Raw genomic sequence first — 12,765 nt, 5'->3', positions numbered from 1 at the left:
CAGTACAAAATCATTGGAGAGTGGGATAACCAATAGAAAAAAATGAACAAATGGCGAAAAAGTTTTATGGTTAAAGACATGCTGGATAAAATTGGAAAAAGGATCACCACGCTCATTTCAAATGAAGCAAACACATTTAGAAAGTGACACATTCATGTTGCTGGACGTAACAAAGTGAAATCGTGGACGGCCATCTACCACTATCAATGTTGAACTTGAGCCCTTGTACCCCAATGATAGAAAACTCACAAGAGAAAACCTAAGTGATCTTTTTGAGCTAATACAATTCATGCTACCTTTCCATCATCCCTATTACCTTGCTCTTAAAGGTGACGAGGAGGCAACTGATTTGGGTCTAACAGATGATTCTGGTGACGAAGACATAAATTAGTGCATGCTACATATATAAAAGAATCATTAACAAGTCATAAACAAAACATCCATTTAGCCTAACCAACTCTATTAACAATATTTTAAAAATTTTGAAGAGGCAAAGTTGCCTAACATTTTTATTATTGCAGAACACAGTAATATAGTGTCCTAATTTTTTAGTAGATATACCAGTGTATTTTTTCACCTGTCTTTATAATAAATACTATTTTTCTGATAATGATACTTTTTCCTGTTATTTTTAAAAATACCCTTAAAGTCTTTTACAGTTTACTAAAAATGAAGTAATTGTGGCTTAGGCAACTTTTCCGCTGAGCCCTTCAAGTATGCTGGTTAATAGCTGTTCCAGACTGTACAATGTATGGAGTTGATAGGCCAAAAGGCGAAATGACCACGTTAACCATTAATTTTTCTTCAAATTTCTTTTTTTCTTTGAGTTTAACATTGTTTGGTATTAATTCGACGTTACTTGAATAGAAATTATCATTACCATTAATTTGGCTGTTCGAGAGAGTAAAATAAGACTCGTCATCAAGAACCCAAATAAAATCTTTATAATTTTTATAAAGTTGACCACACAAACGTCGGCTTTTTGCTCTCTGGCTCTCAGTTCGACTTGGAATCTTCATTTATTTTCTTTGTTTTATTGATGTTTTGGTTTTCAATGCCTTAGAAATAAGTGACTGAGAACATTTGAACTTTTTTGAAGCTATACGCTGAGAAATGCCACATTTATGGTCAAAAAGCTTGGTAAGTTGACTGATGGCGCGCTTAGTCATTATTTTCGGCTTTCTACCACTACCAGTTTGCCTTTCAAATGGTTTATCTTCTTCTACACGTTTAATAATTCCATATATAGTCGATCTTGATAAATTTTCTGCTTCAAAATGAGAATCAGTGAATGATTTAGGTTTATCTGAATTTTCTTGATAAAACTGGTACCCACGTTTTCTCTGGAGCTCTTCGTTTGACGTCATTTTTAAAAGTTTATATATAGTTCACAAGAAGAATAAATTTCCAACATTTTAAAAATTGTTTGAAAAAATAAGTATTAGTTGCATATAGAAATATGATGTAAGCAATTTTGTCCAGATTTTTAGTAATCACCCGTTATCTTTTGATATTTCTGAAATATCTGAAGTTCTTCTGATTATTTGACGTTTTATCTGAACAGAAAACATCTTAATATAGAACAATTAACTTTTTATATTTAGTTACAGAACTGAATTTCAATGAGTCCTTAAATAAAAACAATAATTATGACCACAAAAATCTAACAGTATATGTGTAGAAATATATAAAAAGATAATTTACAAAGCTTATTTAATAATTTATAAATATAAATAAACAAACATACAGTACTGGTCATAAGTTTAGAGCCACCCCATTTTTTTTAGTTTTTTGCAGATTATAAAGCCATAACCCCAGTGCAGCAAACTAATATATTACTGAAACATGTAAAATATATTGTTATAACATTTTAGTACCAAAATGAGTATTAAAATGTTAATAATGAGTAGGTCCACCTTTACTTTTAATTACTTCAGCCAACCGGGCTGGCATAGTTTCAACAAGCTTCTTGCAATCAACAGCAGTGATACTAGTCCAAGCGGCAAAAATAAAGTCCCAAAGTTCATGTTTATTACTAGCACGTTTGCCTGTACTGCGGCAATCAATTTCATCCCACAAATTTTCTATGGGGTTCAAATCCGGTGACTGGGGTGGCCAGTGCAAGACTTGAACATCATTAGGCGCTAGAAAATCTTTAGCCACTTTGGACGTGTGCTTAGGATCATTGCCTTGCTGAAAGATCCATGGAAAAGTTGCAGGAAACAATACTGTTGCTGAAGTTAGCATATGCTTTCGCAAAATATCTCTATACATGGTACCATTCATGATTCCTTCCACCTGATGCAACTGGCCCGGCCCATAAGATGACATACAACCCCACACCATGATGCTACCACCACCATGCTTTACAGTTTCCTGCAAACATTCCGGTTTATATGATTCATTTTGACGACGCCAAACGATAATACGTCGAGATTCATTACCAGCTAAATTAAATTTGGACTCATTAGACCACAACACCGTTTGACAATCAGTAACACTAAAATGCAAAAATTCTTGTGCAAATTTGAGACGCTTCTGCTGATTAATTTTGGAGATAAAAGGCTTTTTAATAGCAACACGACTATTCAAACCTTGTTTATTCAAACGACGACGAACAGATTTTAAGAAATTAAAGGTCCAACAACATCATGCCACTGTTGAGACAAAATTTCGGAAGAAAGGCGACGATTTGTTAGGGCCAGGCGTTTTAAGGTTCTATCTTGACGTAAAGCTGACATTCTAGGACGGCCACATCTGGGTTTGTCCGTGAATGTATTTGATTCCAAATGTTTCTTATATGCATTTTGTACAGCATGGTGACTTTTTTTCACTTTTTTGGCTGTATCATTTAGGCTTAAGCCACTAATTTCCTTCAAAGCCACCACCTGGGCCCGAACAGTTGAATCAAGGCTTTTAGCTTTGTCCATTTCAGAAAATATTTTCACTTAAACTCTAAAATATAAAAGAAAATAACATTAAATACATTAACTAACTAGTGTACACATTTCAAAAAGTAGCATAAATAACAACTGAATTAACCAAAACATTGATACCAATACATCATAAAGTTACCAAAATATGTTAAAATATTCAAAAATTGGCTATAATGTTAATGAACTCATGAAAACCAATATTTATATTTGGTTTAATACACAATTATTCATGAATATCAATAGATTCGTAACTTGTCAAATTACTATTTGCATTGTTATGCTTATAATGTTAACCTCGCCATACTTAATCCGCAAAATGATGAAAAAAACAGGTCGCTCTAAACTTATGACCAATACTGTAGTTCTTAAAATACACTGTTAAAAAAAAAAAGCTTTTAAATTTATGAAGGTGCATTGAGATTAAAATTCTTTTTTTATACATAACTATAAAATGAGTTCTTGCCTTCTATAAAGTTGATAAAACAAAACAAAAAAAAAAAACAAATAAAGCTAATCAAACAGTTAACTAGTCATGAATAAAATGAAAATTTATCTTATTAACTAACCTGAGATATTTGTTTCAGCCATTTATCAATATATTTTGTATTATTTTTTTCCAAACAATAAAAATTCTAATAACAATTGCTACAAATAGCTTGAGGATGGTTTGCTAAATTTTGATCATAGCTATTCCAGATAAATGCTTTTACTTTTTCTTTAGTAGCTGTAGTTATTTTATGAAGCTTTGTAGATTTTTTACTAAAAGTTTTAAAACAAACAGCACACACATTGTTTTCCTCCATCTAAGAACACTGAAGCCCCTGTTTACCCAAATATGTTAAAATACAGAAATGCCGTTTTTTTAATTGAGAAGTCGATATTTTTATAAAAATGGTCGATAGTTTTAAATAAAAATTCCTCTTTTATTATTTTGATTTACCTATATTTTTCCACTCTATTAGAGGTTTTTCCCAATCAAATATTTGTTTTCATATATGAAATAAGGTATGCGTAAAAAAAAAATTGATGTGGGGAAAAATCAAACCTGACGGTCGCTGTGGTTCACAATGTAAAATTTATTGGAATGAACTGGTTTGTGACTATTCTACAATACTTGTTGGTCTTATTGCACAAAATTGCACAGAATCTTTAAAAATAAGTTTTTCAAAAGGCAAAAGTAACATTCTGACAAAATATTCATAAAATATTAAAAGAACCTTTAAACAATACTTTTCTATAGTTATATTCTGTTTATAAATCTTAACTAATTTCAGAAAAATATTTGCTGTATTGACCAAATCTTACTCTGATGAAATTTTTTGTCTTGATAGCATTTTTAATCCAAATAAATTGTCCCAGCACACAATACAAATATTTTTTGTATAGACTGATTTCGATTAAAGCTAACCCCTGCAAGTTTCAGTATAAAATACTGTCATGTTAGAGCAAAATCATAATTTAGTAAATATACTTTGTACTTCAGGCCTTAAAGGGTTAAATCTAATTTGTAGTCACTGTGTTTCTGACATGAAAAGTTAAAATTTGCTCTAGAATTTATTTCATACAATAAAAATTCTTTATTCGAAATCTCATTTTGGTTGTGAGCAGCTAAAATAACTTCTTTTTTTCTCTGAAGGAGGCCATATTTTTTTTACATGAGTTTTACTTTAATTTACGGAAACTTGATTTGCATGTTGCTTAATTTATAAAGCTGAAAACGGAAAAACTCAGAACGGGAGTTTAAATCACTGAAACTTAACCGTTGTCTACATCACCCGCCGTCTTAAGGTCCCTGTTAAAATGTGATCTGTACGAGATAACATTAGTATGGTTTTGTAATGCACATATGTTTGTTAGAGAAGCAGAACAAATAATCCATGATATTTCTTTTAGCATTTTAGTAACACAACAATCAGAAAAATACTCAAGGATGGCTTCTTTACATATTGAGTTTGAGCTTTCTAATACAACCTCCGTTTCACAATATTTGTCAGATATGATGCATAATTTTTGTTCCATAATACCTTTCCCATTTGATCAAACTTTTATAGCTATAGCTTCGATTGTGTTAGACCAATTTTCAAAAATAATTGCTTGTTGAAAAGGGTTACTCAAGGCTTTTTAACAAGCTTGGGCACTAAAAAATAGATGATCAATAGATGAATAATAAATTACGCGTCAGGAATAAGTTCTTTATTAATTGTATAGTAATGAAATTTATTTTAGTTAATTCATATTTAAAAAACTTTTCCTATTCTCCACGGCTTCGGCATTACACTTTAAATTTATGGAGGGTCGAAATTCTTTTCGAAGTTTTTCTTTATTTATATGTGTAATCCTATAAAAGTTGTTTCCGTTTGATATGATGATATTTTCCATACAAGTTTGTAGTGTTAAGAATACACTTTCTAGTGTCTCGATCCAATTGCTGGAAAGCTGCACTAATTAAATCATCAATATTTTTATTGACCATCTGATGTCCAATGCTTGTATAGAATTAAATAACCCAAGGTTCAAAACATTTAACTCTGGGCTATTCGGAGGTTGATATTTCAATTGCACACTCCAGCCTTCTTTTAAAAGTTCTTCTTGTAAAGCAGAATCATTATTTCTTAAATGAAGCTCGAAATTGTCTTACTGTATGTAAACAGAACGTGACTTTTAACTTTTTGGAAGTTTTTCACCTGGTAAAACATGTTTAATCATCATATTTCAAATTTCTTCTTTGTCGATCCGTTCCATTACTTTCATTACTGGAGTTCCCTTTAGACGATTTTTAGAGTTCTCTTTAGCATTTTCTTTGAAAGTGAATGGCCAGGTACCAATTTTTCCATCGAAATTTTCGTTTTTAGATAAATCCCATCTTCCTCTAGCCACCGCTGCCATAAACATTACTTTAGTGATGAATCTTTTACTTTTAAATTGTCTGTAAAGTACTAATTCCTCTAAAGATATATAAAATGACTTTGATGTTTTTGTGATATAAAAACCATTTTTCATCTATATGAACAACATCCTTCATTTCAGGAAAAAAAAACCATTAGGTTAAACATGTTGTAAAAAAACACTGAGCTCTTTCGACTTAGTTAACGTCGGTTAAGCTTGGTTTAATAGAAGATGAAACACGCTTTAACACACTCTGTCTTTAAAATTCAATGCAAAGTCGTTCTTGGTACATTCACTGCATGTGATAAGCATCTTAGTATTCTTCTTTGGTTTAAAGGAATATCTTTAACTTTTTCCAATAGATGAGAAAAGTCTTTCTTCTTTCCCAACGTCCACAACGTTCAGGCTTTCTGGATTCCACATTGAAAACTTCATTTCCGTTTTCTTTAGATTGCTGTGCTCGTTTCCAAAAAGATATTGTTCTGCGATGCACCTTAAAGTTTGCTGCTGCTTCATTTAAAGCTCCATGATTGAGATTGCTATCTTTGTAACTTATTGATAAGAATTGAAGAATACTCTCACGCTGATTTTGATTGAGTTCCTTTTGTGTTCGATTATCATCCATTTTTAATAAAAATGAGTTTAAAAGCCCTTAAAAATTACGAGTAACACAAATGGGAGCTGATATCATCAGTAAACACGAAATTATTGTCAAAAACTTCACACTTGAAAAAACAGATCACACTCAGTGTTTGTTATGAGCATGGGCGTGTGCGCGCGCACAAATTTTAAAAATAGGAGATTCACACTGTAATACTACTAGTATTGTGTTGTGAGTACTTCTAATTTTTTATCTTAATTTTTAGAAAATAATTAGAACGGTACAAAATTAGAAATTCTGAATGTGACAACTTTTATTGAACGGAGGTAGCATAATATTTATATATTGAAAGCTTTCATCTAAAAACATATCTGCTGCTGTTATTTGTCTACTGTGCTTGTTTCATTTTAAGAAAAATATTGAACCTATTGAGCTGAGGTTGACGAGATACAAGTAAAAACTACATATCATAAGCAACAGAACTACACAGTTTAGGCAGCAAGTTTAACATTCCTTACATGTTTTTGAACTGAAATATATTTTTTTGAAAGTATGTTATCAGATTTTGATTTTTCTATTTCTTGCATATCATGCAATCTTTTAAATAACTCCATTTTATATGATTTTCATCTCTGTCTACAAATATCTCAGTTTCATTTAAAATATTTCTAGCTAGTTTTAGCAAGTGACAAGGATCAGAAATAATATGTATTGGATAATCAACGTCACCATATAAAAAGTTTGGCTTAATATCATTTGATTTTTTACCTAACTGCGCTCCCACTGGTAAAACAGAATTAAAATTAGTACTAGCACAACCGAAAAAAATGCTACGAAAAATGTAACCAATATGTGTCTTCAAGTGCCTTTAAAACCAACAAATATAAAAACTAAAGCTTCTGTAACGAATGGTATCCGGACCACAAGCTCCAATATCTTTACCATAAACAACAAATCTAATATATTGACCCATAGTCTTATCAAATAAGTTGCTTTTGTTGCCATAGCATCTTTAAGCAAAGCACAATTCTTGTAATTGCCATCAGATTTTGATTTCTCTTGAAGGAAAGAAATCAGATCATTAAATAAACCAGGTTCTTAATTTAGAGAGGAAGTTTAGTTGGCTATTGAACTTGCAGCTGGAAAAGACAGTACTGGTCGAAGAAAATTACAAGCACATGGCGAAAAGAAATGTACAGTTAATGCAAATATTTCTTATTTTGTCCAAGTATCGATGACTTTTAGGTTTAATGTTTTGATTGTAAAGCTGATTCTTAAAAAGATCAAGTTATAAACCTGAAAATTTTTCTATAAGAGTAGTTGATGCATAAGCTGTAAGTAAACTTTTGATTTCATCATATGTTAATTTCAGCGTTGTTTCTATTTGTTTTGTTGTTGTTTTTTTTTTTTTAATTTCGTGACTCAGCGTTTTATGCAAGTGGGCTAATAGTTTTTCTTACAGTAGAGTAGACCAGGGCATTTTGGCCCGCTTTTTTTCTTTCATTCCTAGCTTCTTCTTATTTCATGCTTTTTTGTGTGTTTTTATAGGAGAAGATTACTTAAACTATATGGGGGAGACCGGAACTAGTTGACTCGGTTTTTATTCTATAAGCTCTTTAGCCCTAATGGCACACTTTTGTGAAAATATTTAAGTGTATTCCCAAAGAGTATGAATTTGGGTAACTTTTAAAAGTTGCATTCATTTACAAAAAAAAAAAACTAGCGCTAACTTATCCCACCACGGGGTAAGTTGTTTATACTCAAGGGGTAAGTTGACTCACAATAATAAAAGTTAAAGTTTAAGGTCCTATTTATATGTATTCCAATAATATTTTAACCCCCCACCCCTTTTTTTTTTTAAAGGAATCAAAGCTGAAAAATACTTTTATCAATATCATCAAACTTTTAGGTCAAGTCATTTTAACATTTTAAGCAAAAGAGTAATTATAGTTAAAAAGGATGTATTTAAAGTTTATAATATAATTAAAAAGTAAAAAAAAAATTAAAACAAAACAGTGTTCCCAATCTATGGTTATACAATAAGAATTAAAACGTATATTGTTTTGTTAATATTTTCAACTAATTGAGTTTCAAATCGTCTAGCAGCAATTATTGCAAATAAAAAACAAAGAGTTTTCGATCATCCATGACTTGTGACCCCAAAGGTGACATTGGGTGCATTGAACCCAGACTTCTTCTGGTTTACTTTTAGAAAACATTCCAACACAAATCAAACAAAAACACTCCTATTCTACAGAGCTATTTTGACGATTTAAACTTTTTCCCATTAAGTGTATACTTCCTTTACTAGTTGATCTTTTACTTATCTTATCGTTATCTTTATTTTACTTTTTTGTTTGTTTGCTCTCGTCAATTGCTATTTTTTTCTTTTTAGCTGATTCTCCATTTTTAAAACATTCATATTGGTGAATCTGTAAGAATTGATGTGGTTCTATTTCTTTTATCAACCCTGACTCTTTTTTTGGTTCTGTTTTTTTTTAATGCTTTTAAATCTTCAGGCGATAGAACTACAGTTGACTCTGTAGATGCATTGTACATCACTATTGTTTGAATATCATGACGTGTTTCTGTATCTTTTGAGCAACCAGCTTCTAACATGTCATTCTCTGATATTGTAAAGTCAACATCAGTTACATTACTTATATTTAGTGCTGTACTTTCCACAGCACAGTTTTGTTTGGGAGATGGTCTTTCTGTGGTATATGCTGGCATAAAATCTTGTTCACTAAAAATGTTAACATTTAGTGAGAAAATTCCTGTTTTTGCAAAACCAGCCTTGATATTATTATGAGTACATGCTAATGGAAATGAATTACCCACAATACCTGGTATACTGTAAATAGACATTGTTGAACCAGGGTGCATTGTTATCCATGCATCGCAAGCTGTGTTAGAGTATTTTAAAAGGTCCAAATACACTTCGATCTAGAAGTTGAAGTTTGTGGCTGCAATGAGGAGGAAATGAACAAACTGATACCCCATTTTCTTTAAAGTAATTTAAAGCCTCTACTGAAATATGAGAGTCATGATTGTGTAATAGCAACTAGTCATCCAACCTGATGGGTTTGCAGCGCCTGCACTTCCATTAGGAGCACCATTTAAAAAGTAGCTTTTAAATTTCACAAGAGGAAATATGAAAAATGGAGGATTTGAATTTCCACTTGCAGAAACAGCAACTGCCACAGTTACTAAATTGCCTCTCTCAGCAGAAGTGACTCTTCCAATATGTTTAAAACCTTTTCTTGCTACAACATGATCTGGAGTTTGAACTGTGGTAATACCAGTTTCATCCATATTCCAAATATCTCCACTTTCTAACTTTAAACGATTAAGAACAATTTTTAAATTGTTGTAAAAGTTTTGAACATTTGTTGGATTAAAACTGGAAACACGTACTTGACTTGTTGCCTCAGGTTTTCTTATTGACAGTTTTTTGTGCCTTTTGAGGTAAGCACTGAACCAGTCCTCTCCAGCTGCTTCATTTGCACTCCAATTATGAGGCATTTTTGTAGTTTCGCATAAAAAAGATCGTTTATAGTTGTGCGAAAACGCCGATATATCTTTTTAAAATTCAACACAATTTTTATGCAAATAATTCCCTAGGCTTTCACACATCTTTTCACACATACAATTATTTACAAGTAACGCTATAAGGCATTCACACATATCTTTTTACACATACAATTATTTACAAGTAACGTTATAATGACATAGCTTTTACGCACATAATTATTCACAAGTAAAGCTATAATTACACTCCCCCTTGGCCATAACGACTACTTCACCTCATGGCCTATATCGCTCAGCTGCCATCCTTTTTTGGGTGCTTCTTTGCAACATTGGCGTCTGGTTTGTCTCGTCTTCAGGCAACACAACGCATAGTTCTTCATCATCTTCTAGATCCTCATTCGACTTGTTATCAACTCTGACGGGTCTTAGGTCGCGTATGTGTCGACATTAGGGATATGACTTTTTAATTTTTTTTCAAATAAAATGTTTCCTGTATCATAAATCGATGAACTTTTACCTAAAATCATGAAAAAAGGCCCAAATAGCTTTCTGCAACAAAAAAAGGTCACCCCCAAAATAAAAATTTGATTTACCATTTTTATACATTCATTTTTGACCGATGTTTTAATCTTAAGCTTAATTCTCAGCTTAATTCTCAGTGTTGCTAATGTGAGCTCAGTGTTGATAATGCGAATAGTTCTATGAAGTACTCTGCGTGTAACTGAGCTAATAAGGAACTACTGTAGCGAACTAAAGACGCTGTAAGTGTACGAAGTATAAGTAGTTGTAGCATTATCGTTAGGATACGGACTGGATTATCGAGCTGTTATCAACATTGACTGGATTATCGAACTATAATTGGATTACTATACAGTTAAAGTATTTTATTAATTAAACGACTTTATTAAACGGATATTTACGCTCAGCTATCCGTAAAGTCGTAACAATATTATATGATGTCTCACAAGAAAAGTCATACCACAGTAACAAAGAACAAGAAGACTTGGACTAAAAATTTGGTGAGATTTCAAGAGTCACACAGAAGAAGAGGAAGCGTGGCTGTAGAAGAACATTCACTCGATGAAAAATCCAGAATACCACTTCAATTGCAGATCGTAGGAAGAGACCAGTTTCTCGGAGCATATGTTAAAGGAAGAAAAGAACGAATAGACCAAATTTCTAAGGAAATTACAAAATTGTGGGACAATAAACTGAATTTTCCACATGTGTCTGATCAAGTGATAAGAGCAAAGCTTATGAAGGTGCTGAAGGTCTATGATGAATGTGTCAAGCGTGGAAAATATGATGTTCTCAATGCATTATTTGACATCACGAAAGTGAATGGCCAGTGGTTATCCTCGGAAGATAAACGTCTATACCACCTACAAAAAGAAAGTAAAGGACAGGTGGGGTACTCAACAGGACAAGTGGCAAGTAAAGAAACCATTCACCCTTCCAAGAGAAGGAAAGTCCAGTCTGGAACAGCAATACCTTCCACATCACAAGTCCTGTCTACCACAGACAGTGGTACTGAATCTGAAAACTGCAAAAGTAAGAGTGAAGATGATGAAGACGACGACGGTGATAAAGACGATGATGAGGACACTCAGAAAAAAACTAGAAAGCACTACAAAAGTAAATTTGCTGTAAGTATGGTTACATCAAGTGGAGTTTCCACAAAGAAAGCTGCTAAAATATGCAATGTATTATCACAACAAGGTATTGATATTCCAACTCCAAGTCAATCAGCAATTTACAAGTCCACATTCAAAGAGGCAGGTAAATTAAAAAAAGAAATGATACAACAACTTAAAATGGAACAGTGGTCCTTACACTTTGACGGCAAACGAATAGATGATAAGGAATATCAGGTAGTTGTACTTCAGAATGAAAGAACTGACGTGAAACTTGATGCACTGCGTTTAAAAGATGGCAAAGCTGAAACTGTTGCTGAAAAAATTGCCAAACTTATTGATGAATTCAATTTGTGGAATTCAATTAAGATGATCATTACTGATACAACAAACGTCAATACTGGGAAGAGAAATGGAGTTGTTGTGAAGTTGCAACGTATGTTTAAATTAAAGGGTGTCACAATACCACAATTTATCGGTTGTCAGCATCACGTACTAGACAGGATTCTCCGTCTGGTGATGGACGAAGAACTTGGGGGTGATACCAAATCTCCAAACATTGAATACCTATTTGTGTCTGAACTGTTGAATAAGTATGATGAACTGAAGGATAAGTTTGTGAATGGAACTGTAGAAATTCTTGATAAATCAGGGTGGAGAGACGATATGAAGTTTTTGTACCATTTAACAAGAGTGTTTAGGTTCTATGAAGAACAAAGAAACTTCCCTCTGACTCACTTTCAGAACATTCCTAACATGAGCAATGCCAGATGGAACTCAAGAGCCATTCTCGCCATTCTGGCGTTCATTCTTATGCCTGAAGCGAGAAAGAATTTGGAGAAGGTTTGCAGGTTCATTTCATATGAGTGGGCAGAACATTGGTTTAGTAGTCAAAAGTACAATGACAATGACTTCAAGAATTTATCTGATGTATTGAAGCCTTACAAAAAGGCATTGCAGTCATTCAAAAATCACTGGAAGAAAGAGCCATCCGTCATCGACATACCACGAAGTAATCAGATAGCTGAACGTGCAATCAAGGTGATGCAAGACCTGTATGCTTCCTGCAGAAAGAAAGACAAACTGCAACTTCGATTCATTCTAAGTAATAAGCGCTAGACTCTTTATGAGACGTGAGCATCATGTGACCCCTGTACTAAACACAGTAGGCCTATAG

General features: G+C 32.7%; 1 pseudogene; it reads right to left on the bottom strand.

Moving 5' to 3' along the window:
• Window positions 1-8,522: 8,522 nt before the first annotated feature.
• LOC149880364 (uncharacterized) lies at window positions 8,523-10,337 on the bottom strand (annotated as a pseudogene).
• Between the last annotated feature and the right edge of the window lie 2,428 nt (window positions 10,338-12,765).

This window comes from Hydra viridissima, unplaced genomic scaffold, assembly GCF_058129835.1.
Source record: "Hydra viridissima isolate aposymbiotic clone 2 unplaced genomic scaffold, HvirCarnegie_v1 scaffold_13, whole genome shotgun sequence".
Taxonomy (NCBI): Eukaryota; Metazoa; Cnidaria; class Hydrozoa; order Anthoathecata; family Hydridae; genus Hydra; species Hydra viridissima.
The sequence above is the reverse complement of the archived record's forward strand: the minus strand, read 5'-3'. Positions and strand labels throughout refer to the sequence as shown.